Here is a 20,785-nt window from a genome sequence, read left to right as displayed (position 1 = left end):
AATTTGTGGCTAAAGAAGAACTGAAGGTCATTATTGAACACAAAACAGATAATTTGATTATACTGAGTTTAAAGATTTTGCACAAATATAACTAATGCAGACAAGATTAGAAGGGAAGCAATTAAATGGGAAATCATTTTTACATTCAAAGATTCTGATAAAGGCTTCATTTCTAAAATATATAGAGAATTGACTCAAATTTATAATAGTTTAACCATTTTCTATTTGATAAATGGTCAAAGGATGAAGAAATTAAAACCATTTATGGTCTTATAAAAAAATGAAAAAGCACTATTAGTTATTGAAATGCAAGTAAAGACAACTCTAAGGTACTACTATACACTTAACAGATTGGCTAAGATGACAGGAAAGTACAGTAATAAATGTTGGAGGAGATGTGGGAAAACTGGGACACTGGTGGAGTTGTGAAGTGATCCAACCATTCTGAAGAGCAATTTGGAACTATGCCCAAAGGGCTATGAAACTGTGCGTATCCTTTGATCCAGCAATGTTTCTACTGGGTGTATATCCCAAAGGGATATAAAGGGAGGGAAAGGGAACCACATGTGCAAAAATGTTTGTTGCAGCCCTTTTTGTAATGGCAAGAAACTGGAAACTGAATGGATGACCATCACTTGGAGAATGGCTAAATAAGTTATGGTATATGGATGTTATGGAATATTATTGTTCTATTAGAAATGATGAGCAGCATGTTTTCAGAGAGGCTGGAGAGACATAAATGAATTGATGCTAAGGAAAATGAGCAGAACTAGGAGATCATTGGTAACAACAATTCTGACTGGAAGTGTCTCTTTTCAACAATGAAGTGATTCAGGTCAATTCCAATGATATGATGAAGAGAGCCATTTACACCCAGAAAGAGGACTGTGAGAAGTGAGTATGGATCACATCATAGTATTTTCACTCTTTCTCTTGTTGTTTGCTTGAATTTTATTTTTTCTCATTTTTTTCCTTTTTGATTTGATTTTTTTGTCCATCAAGATAATTATATAAATGTGTATGCATATATTAGATTTAACATATAATGGATTACTTACCATCTAAGGGAGGGGGTGGTAGGAAGGGGGGGAATTGAAACACAAGGTTTTACAAGTGTTAATGTTGAAAAAGTATCCATGCACATGTTTTGAAAATAAAACACTTTAATAAAAAAATAAATAAATAAATCTTGATTTCAAATCCAATGATGGGTATTATAATCCTACATTATTAAGTTTGTTTTTGTTGTTATTTTTCCCTTGTACTCTGGCATTGTGGTAAAATATATTATATTCTTGGTTTTGCTTATTCTCTAGTCATCATTTCATATACACAGTCTCATCCTTCTCTGATTTCTTCGTAATCACTATTTCTTATGGTGCAGTACTATTCCACTATTATATTGTTGTTTTAAGCCAAGATTTGTGTAGCCATTGATCAGTTAATAATCATCTAATTTAATTCTTCTTCATTTTAACCTCAAAATATTGAGGACATTTGGACATTTGGAGATGTTTATGTCTTTAAATTCCTTGGGAATGCATATTTAACAGTGGGATATTGTATCAACATATATGAATTTTTCATTTTCTTTTCAAGCAGAATGACAGATATCTTTCCAGATGGCACAACCAATACATTAAAATCCAAATGATGAATTAAAAATAAAATAAAATATTTTGTGAGCATTTCCATGTAGCCTCTCGTGATCAATTCATATCACACTCAGGATATTTTGTCCTCTTCTGAGTTGGTGTTTTGGTCTTTTGTCAACATAGTAGCTTTCTATGGTTTAGCTTCTTTCTCTTTCTTGCTCTTTTTCTTTTTCTTTTGAGATTTCCTCTTTCTTTTTTTTACTTTTAAGATAGAACTCTGCTCTATGTAAAGAGGACTCTGTCTCCAGCTTCCTGTGCAGCTCTGAACCTTGACTTTGACCATGGGGGTGTCATATGTTTTCAAGGAGTAGTTTTGCTTGCTCTTTTTAGGAAACAACCTGGTTTTTCAGAGTTTGTCTTCTGAGCTGCTACTGGAGGCTGCTCCACTGGTCTGTTCTGCTACTAAGAAAGGATCAAGGGTTTTAATTGCTGATCTGCTACATTTAAGATCCTCTCAATGGCTTTCCTGCTGTCCAAGCTGGGCTGAACATCCTTTCACCTCAGAAAAACTGACCTTTCTTAAAGTCCTTTCAATCTATCTTGACTTGCAGAATGGTTTCATTTCATAAGACTAAATTCTGAGGCTTGGTTTCATGTTTGCTTTTTTCTTTCTTTCTTTTTTTTTTTTTTTTTTTTTTTTTATATTTTTAGGAAAACTGGAAGAGCTGGAGTAGCTTCCTGGCTTTACTTTTCCAAGATGGCTCTGCCACTGTAAGTCTTCTTCTAACACCCTCTTAAGAATTTTTTTAAAATTCTTCCAAAAGAGCCCTTTGAGTTTAAGACCAGTTCATATATCTTTTTGAGGCTTCATCTCTAGGCATTTATGCTTCTAGTGTCTTCTGGGTTTGAGTTCTGTTCTTCCCTATATTCATAACAGCTATCTATGGATACAGCTTTTCTTGTTTTTTTACTCATTTTTAAAGGATAAGATCTGTTCCTAGGGCAAAGCAAAAATTGTTCCAAAGTTATTGTACAGGGCAAAAGATGCGTCCCCCTTCACTGGGGCTGGTAGTTCTTCATGCTTTCCTTTTATTCTGGATGGGTCTTGCCAAGTTCTACCTGTTATGCTGAGATTCAAGGTGCATTGGAGGTATCACAGCTTGTCTGCTGATCTACCAGCCTTTCTCAATCAGGACATATAAACAATGCTGCATTAATGTGGCTAAGAGCTTCCCATTACATTCCCCAATGAGCCTGTCTAGCCTGGGCCACCCTGGTATCCATCTTTACTGGGCCATGTTCTTCTTTACCCAATTGAGACAGATAGATCTTCCCTAAAGTTATTCCAAGATATCTTATGATGAAAATGTGTTATATTCCTAAAGTTTATGTGTTCTGTCACTTTAAATTCCATTCAGAGACTAGATGAAATGTTGATTCTGAGGGAAATCAGGAAGAGCTCAGGCAAAGTCCTATCTACTCTCTGCCATCTTGATTCTACCTTCTTCCTCACTTTTTTCTTTCTCATTTCTAATATTTTTCAATAAGTTGCCTCACTAATATTCCCACAACCAACCTGGCTATATTATTACCCTATTAAATCTTTTCAGTGGAACCCTTTTTACTTCCCCCAGAGGAAAATAGAAAACAAACAAATAATAATAATAATAATAATAAGTTGGCACTTGAAGTCTTCCATAATATAGATCTGAAAGTCTTTATGAGCTCCTTCATCCCTTTCAAATTCTCTGTTCTAGTGAAACTGGTTGGCTGAATGTTCCCTCTATGTGATACCCCATTTTCTTCTTTCATGTCTTTGCATAGGTAATACACAGTATCTCAAATGCATTTCCTATTTACTAGGGCTTTTTAGAGTCCTCAAATTCTTTTAAATAACAGCTCTATTGATATTACTTTAAAGCTCTTAAAATCATTATCTTTAATTTTCTCATAAATTTTTCATTTGTTGTTCTGGTATAGCTTTAGGGCTAGAAGAGACATCAAATGTTATGTGTTCCAACTCCATTCTACAGATGAGAAATCTAAGACACAAATATTGTACTCAGATGTACATATAATGAGAATCACACAGTGGAAAGAAGCTAAATCAGGATAGAAATTAAAATATTTTAACTACTCCTACATTTTACTTATTGCATCTTGCTAATTGTCCTCCCTGTAAAAAGTTAGCCTGTTGAATGTAGGGACCAATTTATTTTTGTCTTTGTATCCCCAAAGTTTAACTTCAAGTTTTACACATAGTAAATATTTAATATACATTTGATAAATTAATTTTATTTTTCATTAATAAATTCAATTTCATTTTAAATGCATCATATTAATTTTTCTGTATCACATTTATGTTTATTTGGTTAATAGTATAGTTATGTTGATCATACACAAGTATTTGCTTATGTATTTAAAAAAATAGTAATTTTTTTTTTTCAAATACAATATATCAGAATCAGGAATGTAGAAAGGTTAGAATCCATATTTCCAGCAATACCAGTTTTTTTCTGATATCCTGACATTGAGAAAAACCAACAACCATCTCCCACAGTACATATGGTATAACAATTGATATATATAATGATCATAATGATATTTATCTAACCTGAATGCTTGGAGATACACAACATCACAATGCAGCATTTATGTGAATAAAATACCTAACCTCAAGACCAGGAAATTATGAATTTGTGACTTTGGACAAACCAAGTTATTAATGTAGTCTTCTTTCCAATTTATGTTTACAGAGTTTCCTAAAGTACTCAGAGTTTGAAAGAGTTTATTTTTGACATTTTCTTATCCAGTGAAATCATAAGTCCAGTTCTTATCTCTATGTTTGGAAAATAAACTTACATTGAATCCAAAGGTCTTAAGTTAGGTGGTATATCAAAAGAATAAAATCCTATTTGCACTCAGATTTTTGAGTTCTGGATAATCTGGTAGTCTCTGGAGAGAACTAGTTTGTGTCCCCCTGTTTCATTCATGGGTTTTCTTGATAGGGTCCTGTTTCTTTGATTATAATAAATGAGATTCTGGGACATTTTTATTTATTTATTTATTTTTTGTTCTCACAATCTGCCATTAGTGATGTAAGGCCAAAGGAAACAAATCTTTTTTATAGTAATTAAAAGTCAGGATTTACAGGGCTTTGAAAGATGTGTTGGTTTCAAAGTTTATCAAATTGCTTCATCAAAACAAAGCAATGGAATTCAGTTAGTTACACTAGTGAAGATGGGAACTGTCTCTACAACAAATTGCAATGTCAGTGCTATACGAATCTTCCAAAATCTTTAACAAACTTTAAAACATTTTACTTCCATGTTTTAAATAGAAGCATCTGAGGAAATAGATTTCATAATTCAAAACACTTCTATAATCCTTGTTTTTAATTATAATTTCTTGCCATTTTTCCATTTGTGTCATTGTATAGTCACTGCTTGGAATTGTACTGGGCCCTTAATAAATGCTTATTGCTTGAGTAATCGGAACATCTTTCTTTATTTCTACAAATACTTCAGCATTTTAAAAGACCATTGCATATTTGTCAGAGGATCTATTTTTTCAGCAATGTAGATTCACAAACCTTCCCAATGTAACCATTTTCTATAACATAGTATCTGTCAAATTTTGTCTTTTGGTGGGATCTAATAATTTTATTGGTATAAGGAACTCTGTGAAGAAACTCCTTCAACCAATGTGTATCAATACCTGTTTTATATCTTAGAGACCTTAAGTTCCTTGGGATAACAAAAGAGACTTGCTCAGGATAACATAGACAGTATATACATGGATGACCTTGAACTCATGTCTTTGATACTCAGGCCACCTTTATATTCACTATGCTATGCTGCCAGCCTTAAGTTATTTCTACTCCACTATATATAGTACATCAAGATTTTTGTGGTGATCAACTCTGGGAGACTAAGCTCTTCTCAAAACTGTAGCGGCCCAATTCCAATAGACTTGGGATGGAACATGGCATGTGTATCCAGAGAGAGAACAATGGAGACTGAATGTGGATTGAAAGACAATATTTTCACTTTTTTATTTGTTTGCTTTTTTCTTTTTCTATGTTTTTTTTTTTTCCTTTTGGTTATGATTTTTCTTGTCAACATGACAAAATGGAAATATGTTTAAAAGTATTGTATGGTATGCTTAACTAAATTGCTTTCTGTGTTGGGGAGGGAGGAGGTAAGAGAAGGGGGAAACATTTTTAATTCAAAATCTTACAAAAATGAAAGTTGAAAACTGTCTTTACATATATTTGGAAAAATTAAACACTATTGAGAACAAAAAAAAAATGTCTTATGATGCCACTTATTATTACTGTGAAATTCCTTAATATGACATCTTTTTCCAGGCCTAACTACCCTATTGCAATGTATGTTCCTCAAGGGCATTAACTCTTTTCATAATTGTTACTTTTGTTGTTATTAATTATTAATCTGTATTCATTGGGTTAGCTTAAAATTTAGCCAATAGTAAACACTGAACAATTGTTTTTGTATTCATTTTTTTCTGACTTGTTACTTGTCTTCTTAATGTGCCTAGTACTAATACTACTTTTGTGATTGAATATTTTAATTTTGAGGTTGAATTTCACCAAAGTAAGGAATTTCTTTCATAGAAATTCAGACAACTGATAGAGATCAGTATATTATTTGAATTATTTTTTTGAATGCAGATGAAATTCATTACCTTAAAGGAAAGTACAAGATTGGCATATATTTGCAATGATTTAATAATTCTATCCATGAAAGGGTTCAAGGGTGGGAAAGATCAGTCAGATTTAAGTTAGGGCAGATCATTATATCAATGAGCTTGTGTTGGAAAGTCTTTAGCCAATCTCAGAAGAAGAAATAGTGGTATAATTCAGTAAGGTTTGTCCACAAAGTTTCTGGATCAAGAAGAGACAAAATATTGAATCATATTGGACCATGGAAGGTTAGAAAGTGCCAGCCTTGGTTTATAAGAAAATATGCTATCAAAAAGTTTGAAATTATTGCTTTTTTGATATCAGCCTGGAAAGTACTTACTGGTACCTGCCAGATGCAGAAAACGTTTCATCTCAGAGTGCTTTATTATAATGGGACATTCAGCTCCAAGGCTCCCAATTTTGAATATTTGCCATAAGGTGAAGAACTTAGAACATGCTCTTCTGAACAATTCTAGCTCATATTCTGAAGGCTTAGTAAAGGAGGATTTAAATATTCTCCAAATATGTCTGGAAAATTAACTCATCCTTGAAGATGGTCTTGTGCCTTTCATCTGGATTGATCCAAAGCTTCTTGAGCATTGGGCCTAGGCCAGGTATTTCCTGGCTAAGTTTTCCTTCATGAAAATAACATGCAAGATCATCACCAGGAGGTAGATCTTGGCTATGCCTTCCTCAAACTACTGGCCAAGCATTTCTAGGAAAACTAAGTTGTTAAGGACTTAGGTGTATTATTATGGGGCTGTCTCCTTGAGCTACATACAAAGACCTCCACAAGAGTCTGGCTTCCTGTTTGATTATTATCACATAGGGCAAGTCCTTATAGATTTGCAGAACAGTCCTCACTTTGTCCGCATGGAAGATGGGCATTTTCTTGTGGGTCTTCACCAGCAGAAATTCACCAGCTCACCTTCTGCCTTTCTCCAGCTTTTTTTGGGCCAGTCAGGAGGAAGGGGACAAGAATTAGAATACATCTGTGGAGTCTTTTTGTGGCTGGGCTCCTCAAACCCTGCCTCCTTCCTGACACCATTCATTGGGGCTGCACCTGGGCCTGGAGCAAAGCCCCTTTAGAAGCAGTAGCCATTGTCTCTTCTGGGACTCCTGGGGCCACTGGAGCCATCATAGTTGCTAGCACTTTCTTAGAAAAGGCCTTAGCTATTCTTTTTCTGTAACTTTCCTATCCCTGGTCAGAACTAAACCCTGGGGGCTGAAAAAGCCTCTTCCACTATCCACACAACTAGCTCTCTTGTGGCCACTGCTTCTGTCATGCACCTTCTTCACACCATCGCCCTCACAAAAGCAATGGACAGAAGCCTCAAAGTTGCGCACCTTCTCCCAGGCCCTCCCTGACTAACCTTGGATGTGATTTTTGAAAGAAGTTATGGATTCTAAGAGGAAGAGATGAAAAAAGGCATGCATTCCCATGTGTGGGAGTAAGGTGCAGAAGTCAGCAATTCAAATCTGTGTGGAATTAGTGAGTATCTAACTCAAAGCATGGCAAAGCAAAGCATTATATTAAAATATAAGAAAAAAGAAATTAAGAAAGTAAGAAAAAATAAAATCAAAAAGTTCAGAGTCTAATGGAAAAGAAAATATGCAGTCAACTATATACAAATTAGAGATATACAGCATAAATCAAATAATTGTGGCGGGGAAGGGAACTGGCATTAAGGAAAATTGGAGGTGGTGTTTAAGACAGAAGAGGTTTTAGCTAAAATTTAAAGGAAACCAAGAAAACAAAGAGATAACAATGGGGAGGAAGATTCTAGGCACAAGATCAGGTAGTAAAAATGTCCAGAGATGACTAGGGAAACTGAGGTCGGAGACCCTAAAAGTTAACCTTATCTCGACCTAGAAGGTTGACCCCACCTCTGTTTAACAACCACTAATTAACCTTTCTATAGAGTTCAGTGGACACTACCCAAGTTTTCTATAGAGCTGAACTAAAGCTAAGTACTCTTACTTAACTTTCAATAGAACTGAATTAATGTTAAGTACTACCACTTAAGCTTTCTATACATTTGAACTATCACTAATCAAACTTTCTATTACCTTACTGGAGCCTATTCAAACCCAAAACCTGTGTATTGTCTCAAAAGCCCTTAAAACCTAACTGATCATATAACTAAGTAATCTGACTGTACCAAGGTGGGCAAAACAGACAGAACTCTCTAATCCCATCTGCGAGTTCTAGTCCATTGAGATCTCTTGGTGATTTAAAATAAACTTTTACTTTTTACTTTTAATTGAGTAACTTCACCCTTGCCTGGTCTCACACACCATAAGCCTGGAAATCCCCAACAGAGTTAGGAGATGAAGAACAATTTGTAGAGTAATACCTATATCACTTGATACACTGGTGGAGGGGAATAAGGTATTAGAAAAGTGGGAAGTTGGGGAATGGAAATATTAGAAAGGACTTTAAAATCCAATCATAATTTTATATTTTATTCTGAAAATTATATGATAATATAATAACCATTATATATAATTAATATATAATAAATATAATGTCATGTATAGCATATATATATATATATATATATATATATATATATATATATATATATATATATATATATATATAAAATAATATGTTTAAGTGTGTGGGAGTGAAGGGTCTTGGCAGAGTGAAATGATTAGTCTTCCACTTTAGGAAAATCAATTTGGCAGCTGGGGGATAATCAGAATTTGAGGCAGATTAACTAAGAATTGGAAATCCATTGATATAGGCCAGATGGAAAGTGGTGAAGGTAAATCACAACATAGTATTTTTACCTTTTGTTGTTGTTGCTGCTCTTGGTTGCTTGCTTGTTTTTTTCTGTCATTTTTTTTTTCTTTTTTGATTTTATTTTTCTTGAAGCATGATAAATGTTGAAATGTTTAGAAGAATTTTTCATGTTTAACCTATATTGGATTACATGCTATCTAGAGGAGGAGAAAGGTAGGGAAGAAGGAAGAAAAATATGGAACATGAAGTTTTGCAAGGGTGAATGTTGAAAACTATTTTGCCTGTATTTTTAAAAATAAAAAAAACTATTATTTATATGTATCTATCTAAATATACCTATATGTACATATCTACAAATATATCTATATAAAATCCTCAGAAAAAATCCTGATATTTTTACCACGAGGACAGCTATAGTGAATATCCAATGATTATTTGGACCAAAAGTTGTAATCTTAGTACATCATTTCCAATTTTCTTTCATCTGAGAGTCATATAATTGACTTTTAGTTTTTTGAGAGCAACATAATTGTAGACATATTTACATAGATAAAATGCATTTTAATATATTATTAAATTAAAGAAGAGCTTTAATGAACAAGAATATTTTTTGGGCATTTTATGTTGGTTAAATTACAATGTGTTTTCTTTGGATTTATTTAGTTCCTGTGGGAAATCAAAAGAAGTATTGTGGGTGGTTAGTGCTTGTTTCCCTTTGCCTAATAGATGTTTTTCCAAACTTATTTAACCTTCCAGCACTTTTTCCCATGATATACTTTGATGAAATTCATAAAAAATGGCTATATTTATAAGGATGAAGAAATACTCTAAGAAGAAAGAAGGAGGAGAAGGTCAAGAAGTAATAAAAAAAATAGACAAGGAGTAGGAAGTATTTAAATAGAATTTAGAAATTAAGAGTGATAGTGGAAATCACATAGCTACCCCATTGTACAAAGGAAGAAAATTATGTGAAAAGAGTTTATTTACTACCTGTGTGATTTGGGATTTTATTTTCTCAACTATAAAATTGTGGGGGTGAAATGATTTCTGAAGTATCTTATACTTCAAAATCTATGAAATCATTATTTTAATTAGTGTGAATTATCATCATTTATTAATCTGGAAATCCAAATTCCACATTCATATACTATCTTTCTAACAATGTGCTCAATATTTTTTTAGTTTAATTTAATAAACATTGTTTTACGAATTATGGTGGAAGAGAAAAATAAGAGTATACAGGAAAAACCATAGGAGAGATAAAAAAACAAAACAAAACAAACAAAAAAAAACAGAAATAAGAAGTGAACATAGCATGTTTTGATTTACATTCATATATTCATACCTTCTAGTTAGTTCTTTCCCTGATTATAGATGGCATTTTCTATCCAAAGTCAATTTTGATTTCTTTGGATCACTGAACAACTGAGAAGAACCAATCAATTCATAATTGATCATCATACATTCTTGCTGTTATTTTGTACAATGTGTTCCTGGTTCTGGTTGTTTTGCTCAGCATCAGTTCATGTAAATCTATTCAGGCCATTTTATAATCAGCTTGTTCATTATTTTTTATAGAACAATAATATTTCATTATATTCATGTACCACAACTTGTTCAGCCATTCCCCAATAGATGAGCACCCACCCCTTTTCCAATTGTTTGCTACCACAAAAAGAGATGCTAAAAACATTTTTACACATATGGGTCCTTTCCTCACCTTTATGATTTCCTTTGGATACAAAACAAGTAGTGAAACTTCTGGGTCAAAGGATATGTACAGTTGATAACGCTTTGGACAGTTCCAAATTGCTTTCCACTAGATGACTTTTGTATTTGCTTTGGGTGTCTCACAGTTGATCTGCTGACTGAGGGGCTTATCAACAAGACAGAGTAGCTTAAAAAGAACTGTAGATTGGGATGCTGCCAAGCCCTGGTTTCCTGACCTGGGGAACCATGTACTGTGACTCTACCCCAGTGCTATTGAAACAGACTTTTTTTTAAATTTCTTCCAAAGCATCTTCTTCTGGAAATTTGCTGCACTCCAAATATCTGTGGTTTCTGTCATTCCAAAATAAGTTCAAAGGTTTGATCTTGTATTGATCTGAGGGATACTGGGAAGAGCTCAGATAGAGACATGTCTCTTCTCCACCATCTTGGCTATGCCTCTTTCATTTTTGATGGTGGAGATATTTTTTCTGATTAAATTAGTCAAAAGTTATCTATTTTGTTAGTTTTTCATAAAACCACTCTTAGTTTTCTTTGTTTCTATTTTCTTAATCTCTCCTTTGAGTTTCAAAGTGTGCAATTTGGTATTTAATTGGGGGGCAGTGTTTAATTTGTTTTTTTTTTTTTCTAATTTATTTTTAGTGGTATACCTAAATCCTTGATCTCTTTCTCTATTTTATTTATGTAGCTATTTAATGATATAAAATATCCACTAAGAACTTCATTGGCTGCATCCCATAAGTTTGGTTTGCTGTCTCATTATTGTCATTTTCTTGGATGAAATTATGAATTGTTTCAGTGATTTGTTTTCGACCCATTTGTTATTTAGAATTTAATTATTTAATTTTCAATTGGTTTTAAGTCTTATTTTTCCCTGACCCTTCATTGAATATAATTTTTATTGATTTGTAGTCTGAAAAGAAAGTATTTATTATTTATGCCTTTTTGCATTTTTTGATTGTGAAGTTTTTATGCCCTAATACATAGTCAAATTTTGTTCCTGGGGATTTTTCTTATGGGATATCTTTATGGACTTATTTTCAATGAATATCCCCTCCTCTGTTTCTGGAATATCAGGGCAGTTTTCCTTAATGATCTCTTATAGAATGGTATCCAGGCTTTTTTTTTTTTTTTTTTTTTTTTTTTTTTAGTTGTGGCATTCAGGCAAGTCAATAATTATGAAATTGTCTCTTCAGGCTCTATTTTCCAAGTTGGCTTTTTTTGTGTATGAGGTATTTCACATTTTCTTCTATTTTTCATTCTTTTTGGTTTGATTGATTCCTGCTGTCTCACAAAATCATTAATTTCTATATGTTCTGTTCTTGTTTTTAATGTATGATTTTTTTAGTTATCTTTTTATCTTTTTCCCATTTGGTTTATTTTACTTTTTTAAGGAGGCTTTTTTGTTTTGTTTTGTTGTGTTTTATTTTGTTTTATTTTGTTTTCAGTCAATTGTTTTCCTTCCTTTCCAAGCTGTTGACTCTCTCATGCACATCTCTGATTTCTTTTCTCATTTCCTTTTCTGCTGTCATTTGCTTTTTAAAGTCTTTTATGAGCATTTTCCAAGAAGATCTTTGGCCTTGAGACCAATTTTATCTAACTCTTTGAGATTTCTTTTGTGGACATTCTGTCCTCCTCTGAGTTTGTGTTTTAGTCTGCCCTGTCACCAAAGTAGATTTTTATGGTAAGGGCTTTTGTTGTTGTTATTATTGTTGTTGTTGTTGTTGTTGTTTATCTGTTTGTTTCTTGCTCATTTTCTTCCCTTTGCTTTTGGTATTTCCTCTATTTTACTTGTGAGGTTGAGCTCTGCTCCTCAGTTAAAAGGATGCTATCCCAAGCTTTCTGTGCAGCTCTGAGTCTTGGCTTTCAGCACCACATTCCCTTGTGTTTTCAGGAGTACCTTTACCTGTCTCTTCAGGAAACAGCCTGGTTTCCCAGAGTTTGCCTTCTGAGCTGGAACTGCAAGCTGCTCTACTGATTTGCTACTGAGCCAGGACTGAAGGTCTTAGCTGCTGACCCTCTCACCAGTTTTCCCTCAGTCTATCTGAGCTGTGCAGGACACCCTTTACACACCAGCAAGACTGATCTTTCTTGAATTTTTTTTCAGTCTATCTTGAGCTGGAGATTCTTTTCAAAGGCTTGGTTTTATGTGTTTTTTGAGGAAAACTGGGAGTGTTTAAGCAGTTTCCTAACTTTACTCCACCATTTTGGCTCCATCCCTGGAACTCCCAAATGTTCAGTCTTCATATCTACTCTTTTCTTCTGAAGCTTTCTTTTACCTTCCATGTTGTTATAGTCTGAGCTTTAAAAACAGAGCCCTCAATTTTCTTAGCTCAGTTTCAGTGTTGAGAGGAAATGAAGCACTTGTGACTTACTGAACCTTTAACAAAGGAATTGTACCCTGATAGAGGAGTGACATGGAATAAAGATATAACTAACACTTAATTTCTCTGAATGAACTGTCACTCCAACACTATCAACTTTAAGTGTCACTAACTCCATTTTCCTTGAGCTTTTTGTTGGTATCAGGTCAGACAACTTTTCAGAAAACCTGAAGTCAGTCAGTTTTCATGTGGAAAAATTAATTTCACTAAAGAAGTCACAGAGAAACTGGAGCCTATGGAACCTGTCTAAAGCTTATACATATGAAAAAATCATCATCAAGCTAAGGAGACTTTTGTCTTAAACAAATGAATAGTGAAAGTATTGTAACTTTATCTCTTTTTCTGCTTTCTCACCTCTTTACTTTGTTAATCACACCAACCCCTAAGCTCCACACCATCTGCTTCACCTGCCTTCATGGCCATTGGAACAGGCTGTTCTCATCTGCTTATTCCACTAGGGGAAGTCTTCACATGCTCAGGAAAGATAACCCTCCCCCCAATTACCATAAGTTTTGAGATTCCTTGGTTACCCTCAACCAGTTTAGACCATATGCCGAAAAGTTCTACCTGGGTATGGCCACTGTGCATGCTACAGTTTCTCAGAGTCACAGGTGAAAGTTAGGTATAAAGGGCTCAATAGCCCTCACCTCAAAGTACTACTCTTACCTCAATACACCCTCCACTTAGTCAAAACTTTGTATCATACTTGCTTTTTAACCTTGTCTTATAATTTTGTAGTCTTCAACTTTCTATTTTCTTTTCTAATTCTTCTTATTATTTGTATCCTCCCTTTTCCAATCTCCCACACAAATACAATCATTTCAGTCTTGTCTGGCTGGTTGTGACTCCATTTAGAATTTTCTTTTTTTAAAAGACCTATATCCTTATTTTTATTTTAAAGCTTTTTAATTTTCAAAATATATGCATAATTTTCAACATTCACTTGAATGTTGTAAAACCTTGTGTTGCAAATTTTTTCTCCTTCCTTTCCCCTCATCCCCTTCCTCAGATGGCAAATAATCCAATATATATTAAGCATGTGCAATTTTTCCATACATATCTCCACAATTATCTTGCTGCACAAGAAATGTGAAATCAAAAATGAAAAAAAAAATGAATAAGAAAACAAAATGACACAAACAACAATAAAAAAGTGAAAATACTATATTGCAATCTACATTCATTCTCCATAGTCCTCTCTCAGAGTGCAGATGACTGTCTCCATCACAAGTCCATTGGAACTGGCCTGAATTACCTCATTGTTGAAAAAAGCTACGCCCATCAGAATTGATCATTGTATAATCTTGTTATTGCTGTATACAATGTTCTCTTGGTTCTTACTTTATTTAGCATTAGTTCCTGTAAGTCTCTCCAGGCTTTACTAAAATCATCCTGCAGATAATTTCTTATAGAACAATAATATTCCATAGCATTCATATACCATAACTTATTCAACAATTCTCTAACTAATAGACATCCACTCAGTGGGCCACAAAAAGAGCTGCCACAAATATTTTTGCACATGTGGGTCCCTTTCCCTCCTTTAGGATCTATTTGATATACAAGGCCAGTAAAGACACTGCTGAATCAAATATTTCGCCCAATTTGATAGGCCTTTGGACATATTTCCATATTGCTCCATTTGAAATTTCCTTCGCAAAGATAGTGGAGTGGTTTGCTATTTCCTTCTCCTGATCATTTGACTCAAAGGAACTAAAGTAAATAAGGTTTGGCAACAATGAAATGTCTGAGATCTGATTTGAACTTAAGGAGATGAGTCACTCTGACTTCAGGTCTGATACTCTATACTGTACCATTTAGGCACCTTCAAACATTAACAATAACAACAACTCCCATAGAATAGTCTTGGTAAATTTTTAACTGTTGGTTCTCTAAAAATAGAAGACACACTTTTAAATTTAATATGAATTATTAATACCTGCTCCATCACTTTCTTAAGTCTAGACAATCAATAATATATAACATTGAACCTAGATGTACAGGTCTTATCTATTTCTAAGATGTAGTTACACTAAAAATCAACCAATCCTATTTGAAGAGTCAAATGAGATAATTTTCTTTCTACTCCAGCTGAATATTTCTCCTCTTCAACTCCCTCCCTCCAACTCCCACCACTTCTTAAAAATGCATTTTTTCTTATATTCTCTTCCTCAGATCATTTATGCTATGAGAATATTTTAGATATTCATATCTTTTTTAATGGAGTTATATTACTATCCAAGTAAGCTTCTTTTGTGTAAATTTTATTGTAAATGCATTTATTGTATGCATAAGGGAAATTTATATATGCAACATATTTGCTTTTTATATTTTTTATCCTTATACTAAATTTTCTGAATTAAGTTAATTTTTCTTATAAGCCCATGTCTTCTGCCTCCTAGATTTCAGCATTTCCCAACTTCTCTATTTTTGTTGATGACTACTAAATTATATGAGATTCTAAGTGGCTTTTTAGTACTTGAATTCTTTTTTTTCTTTTTTTTTCTTTTGGAAGATGATTTTTGGTTATGATATTATTAGGAATTTTCATTTTGTGGTTTCTTATAGAAGGTAATTGGTGGATTCCTTCTATTTTTATTTGACCTCTGAGTCTAAGAGATTTTGGCAGTTTCTTTGAAGGTTTCTTGAAATAAAATGTCTAGGCTATATTTGTGGAAATCAATAATCTCATGATTCTTAATATTGTTTCTCCTCTGTTTTTTTGGTCACTTATTTTTATGAGATAGCTTACATATTTATTTATGCTCACCCTCAATCACTCATTCCATTCATAAAAAAAACAAACATTTTAACTTCATTATTATCACCTTTTTTTTTATTTATTTCATAAGGAATTTCTAGTTGAGTTTGTGCCCAAGCCATATTTTTCTCTGAAGCTTTCACATGTGTCTGGAGCATTCCTGCCACCATATTTCAAGAATTCTTGATGAAAGGTCCAGAGCTACTAGAGACTTTGAAATGCTAACACAAGAGTGCAGAGAAATTTTAAAAGGTAAACAGGAATTAATGATGAATAAGAACTAAGGAAGAGCAAACTAATTACATTCAAATATAGGGAGATGAAACATAAGTCCCTCTGATCCACATTATTGTCAGGATGCATAGAGGATGTTCAATTAGACAAGGTCTGGCAATTTTTCTTTTACAGCTTGATGATTTTAAGGGAAAAATGGAGAGGGAAAATAAAAAAATACGATGGACTAAAAAGATAGGCAAAGAAAGTTTGGGGAAATTACTTCACATAATTAAAATGTACAGATATCTGTTCCAATAGGGGTGGGGGATGGAGTGGAGAAATTGTTAACACATTAACCTCATTCTCATCTAAACTAGTCAAAAGAAGTACAAGTACACAAAGTTGGGTACAGAAATATATTTCACTCAATAGTGCAATGAGAGGGGAAAGGAGTGCATAAGAGAGAAAGAATTAGAACATATCTAGGATATATATTGGCATATAAATGATTCTCCAAATAACTAATAATTAGAGAAATAAAAAGGAAAGCAATTCTAAAGATCTCTCTTTCTCTGTTGTAGTCTCTCTCTCTCTCTCTCTCTCTCTCTCTCTCTCTCTCTCTCTCTCTCTCTCTCTCTCTCTCCTCTCTTTGGACATTACTATCAGATTGGCAAAGCTGTCAAAAAAGGAAAATAGGAAGTGTAGTAGAGACTGAAGGAAAATGGGGACATTCATATACTACTGATAGAGCTGTGAATTTGCCTAGTTGTTGTTGAAAGCAGTTTGAAACTATGAATAATAAGTTATTAAACTTTGACTACATTGTGATTATAACTAGGATCTCAAAATGGTGAGAGAAAGGAAAAAACATAGGTAAAGATCCATGTACATAAATGTCAATTCTTTTTGAACTGTCAAAGAAGTGAAAGCTAAAGTATATCCTTTGAGTAAAGAATAGATGAAAATATTATGGTTTGTGAATATATTGTAGTTTAACAAAATATAAATGGGCAAGTTCAGTGAAATCTTGAAAGACTTTTATGAACTGATTCATAGTGATGTGAGCAGATTCAGACTGGGGGTGGAGGGAACATACACACACATACATATATCGATACTTACATATAAATGCATGGGTATATGCATATATACATATATATGCATGAATGAACACATATACAACATATTTGTGTGTATATGGCCACACATATATATGTGCATGCATACACATGTAGATAACATGTATATATTTCTATGTATAGCTATAAAAGTAAAATTATGACAGAGTACATTAAATCATTTAATAGTTTAGTTAAATGCATTCTCTAACCATTGTTCCAAAGGGCCCATAATGTATCATTCATATTGACAGAAGGGTGATACATTCAAAGTGGAGATTAATACATACATTTTTTTTTTAACATAACCAAAACTGGATATAATTTTGCATGTTTTACAAGTGTTTTATTTTTCCTTAAAGTACATTTTGTTTAATTACAAGTAAAGTTTAATTAAAAAGTAAAGAACAATTATGAAACAGACACAAATGAAACATTAAGACCAATAAACTAAGCTTCCTTAAAGTTCATAATAAAGAAGAAAAGAAAATCCAGTAATGATCTTCTAATCAATCTTATTCATAGTAGAAAATATTTTAAATGCATCAAAAAAGGCATTTGGTGTAAATAACCAATACTTAAGAATTGTCAGGGAAATTTATGTCTAGACGAAATTTTAAATACATGAGCAGAAATAATTACAGTGAAATGTAATAACAGGAGGTGTATAATTGAAATAATATAACACCACAAAGAAATAAGTAATCAGCTCAAATTTTGAAACAACATGTCTATAATATCATGGTAGTTGTAGATAATTGAAAAAGAATATAAAAGACTAGCATGCAATAAGAATAGGACCAGAATTGATATAATTCAGAATCAACAATAGTAGTAAATATGAAGTGAAACAACAACAAAAAGTTTTAGTTCAATTGTTTCACTTAGATTTGAAATATAAAGAAGATTTTTAAAAATTGATTAGATCTGTTCCTTGGCATGAATAGATTAAAGCTATTGAATGACAATGAAATGACCATATAACTTAATTCTTGATTCTCTTTTCTCTTGCCAGAAAACATATTTTTGAAATAGGAATTAAAGAACAAAAGTCCTTGGAAATAGATGTGAGATGGCAAGAAATAATTGAGCTGTTTTTAACACTTTCTGATAACCATAAAAATTTGTGTATTTAATGTTCAGAAACTTATATTGACTGAATCATATGTGATGATGTTTGAAAGATCATGGACAATGGAAGAAGAGTGATTGGTATAGTGAAGGGCAAAAACTAGTATTTTCAATAAAAGGGAGATAGTTTCTTCAAAGTATCAATGTGAGAGCATGTTCTATTCCTGATGATATTCTGGCTCACTATCTTGAATGGATTTTGAAGTTTTACCAAGCAAAGTTATCATCATTAAATGCCAGGCTAGTTTCTTCAAGAACAGGGCATGCCATGCTAAACTGATTTCCTTTTTTGATAGCATAATTATGCTGATAGATCAGAATACTACTGTTTACCTATATAAGGTAAAATATTTGAGAAAATGTCTTTTGCTATTCTGGTGGAATAGATAGAAATTTCTTAAGTAGGCAATAATTTGGAACAGCCTGAATGACTATATATGTACATATATGTGTATATGTAGATGAAAAATCTTAATGGAGAAGATACATCTTGGAGAGAGGTTGCTAGGGAAAAGTCATGAGTTCTGGGGCCTGAGCTAAAATGGCAGATTGAAGTTAGGAAGCTGCTCAAGCTCTCCCATTTTCCCTTGAAAACCACATGAAATCAATGCTCTGAACAGAATTTAAAGGAATGGAACCACTCTCCAGCTCAAGATAAGTGAGAAAATCTTCACAAAAGTTCAATCTCACTGGAGTGATTACAGTCTTCAGCCTAGCTCAGATAGTATCTGGGAAGGCCAGTGAAAGGGTCTTAGCAGATTAGGAACTGAGACTTGAAATCCTAGCTCAGTAGTGGAGTAGGCTGGGGTGCGGGGGCGGCCTTGAATCCAGGCTCAGAAGGTGAATTCTGGGAAACCAGGCTGTTTCCTGGAAAGAGCAAATTAAAGTTACCTCCTGCTGTGAGCAAGGGGCCCCTGTGCTCAAAGCCAAGGCTCAAAGCTGCATAGGGAGCTTGGGGCAGTCCCCCCTTTAGAAGCAGAGCACATCCATTAAAAGCCAAAGGAAGAGATCAAAAAGAGAAGAAAAATAAATGAGCAAGAAACAGAAAAGAACCTTAACCATAGAAACCTAATGTGGTGAAAGAGAAGACCAAAACGCCAACTCAGATGAGGACAAAATGTCCACATAAGAAAGTTCAAAGAATAATATAAATTGCTTTCAAGCCCAAAGAAGCTTCTTACAAGTAAATAAATAAATGAGAAAAGAAATGAGAGGTATGTAAGAGAGTGTCAACAGCTTGGAAAAGGAAGGAAAAAATCCACTCAAGAAAATATTATATTGAAAAATAGAATTAATCAAATGGAAAAAAATACAAAAGTTAGTAAAACTTATGTGGACATGGTGGCAATGTCATATTCATTATTTTTATCAGTAAGTTGGATGAAGGTATTGATGACATACTTATCCAATTTCTATGTGATCTGAAACTGGAAAGAACAGATGAAACATTGAGTGATAAGTAGAATAAATATTTTAAAAAATAAAGAATGACAAAATAGTTTTAGTTACATGAAATTCAATAGGAATTAAAAAAAGATATAACTTCCCTTGATCTCTGCTTCTGCATCTGTGAAATGACATGGTTGGGTTATATCACTTTTAAGATTTTAGTCATAAACTTCACAAAAACAAACTAGAAAAGAAATGGTTGAGTAACAATCCATATAAAAAAGAGCTAGGGTTTTTAATGAAAAGAAAATTAATTATAAGCTAGTTTAATTCAAAAAGCATTTTCTAAGCATGTCTATAGGAAAAAGATTGCATTATTTGCTTGAGAAAAAAATTAAAAAAAAACAACAACAAAAAAACAAAAAAAAACAAACACTTAACCTCAGGGAGTTTACCTTTTTCTGCTCAACCTCAATTTATTATCACTCATTAAGAGTGTTAATTATGTTAAAATTGTGCCACAGAAGAGGAAAGAAAAGGGACAACAAGGTAGCACAGTGGATAGAGCACCAGCCCTAAAGTCAGAAGGCACTTAACACTGCCTAGCTGTGTGTCCCTGGACAAGTCACTTAATCACAATTGCCTCAGGGGAAAAAAAAGAGGAAAGAAAAGCTCTTCTAAGGTATATTGAGAAACAAATTCACTAAAATTAGCAAAGAAAAGTGTTATAGTGATTGATCAAAACATTTGGAATAACCAGTTTCATTTCTGTGAGCTTAATATTAAGAAAAACTTTGAAGGCTGATTCATCTCCAAAAAGGATCCTTTGAATTGAATAAAAAAAGAAAAGGATATATCATGTGTGCATTACTATTTTAAATAAACTCTAGTGGGTCACTTTTGCCTCTAACACAAAACAAACTCATTAGTTTTTGAATCTTTTTACTATCAAACTCAGTTTATATTTATATAACCTTATTTCACATTACATCTCCTCCCACATTCTGGA

This window comes from Sminthopsis crassicaudata, chromosome 1, assembly GCF_048593235.1.
Source record: "Sminthopsis crassicaudata isolate SCR6 chromosome 1, ASM4859323v1, whole genome shotgun sequence".
Classification (NCBI taxonomy): Eukaryota; Metazoa; Chordata; class Mammalia; order Dasyuromorphia; family Dasyuridae; genus Sminthopsis; species Sminthopsis crassicaudata.
This window is presented reverse-complemented; position numbering follows the sequence as displayed.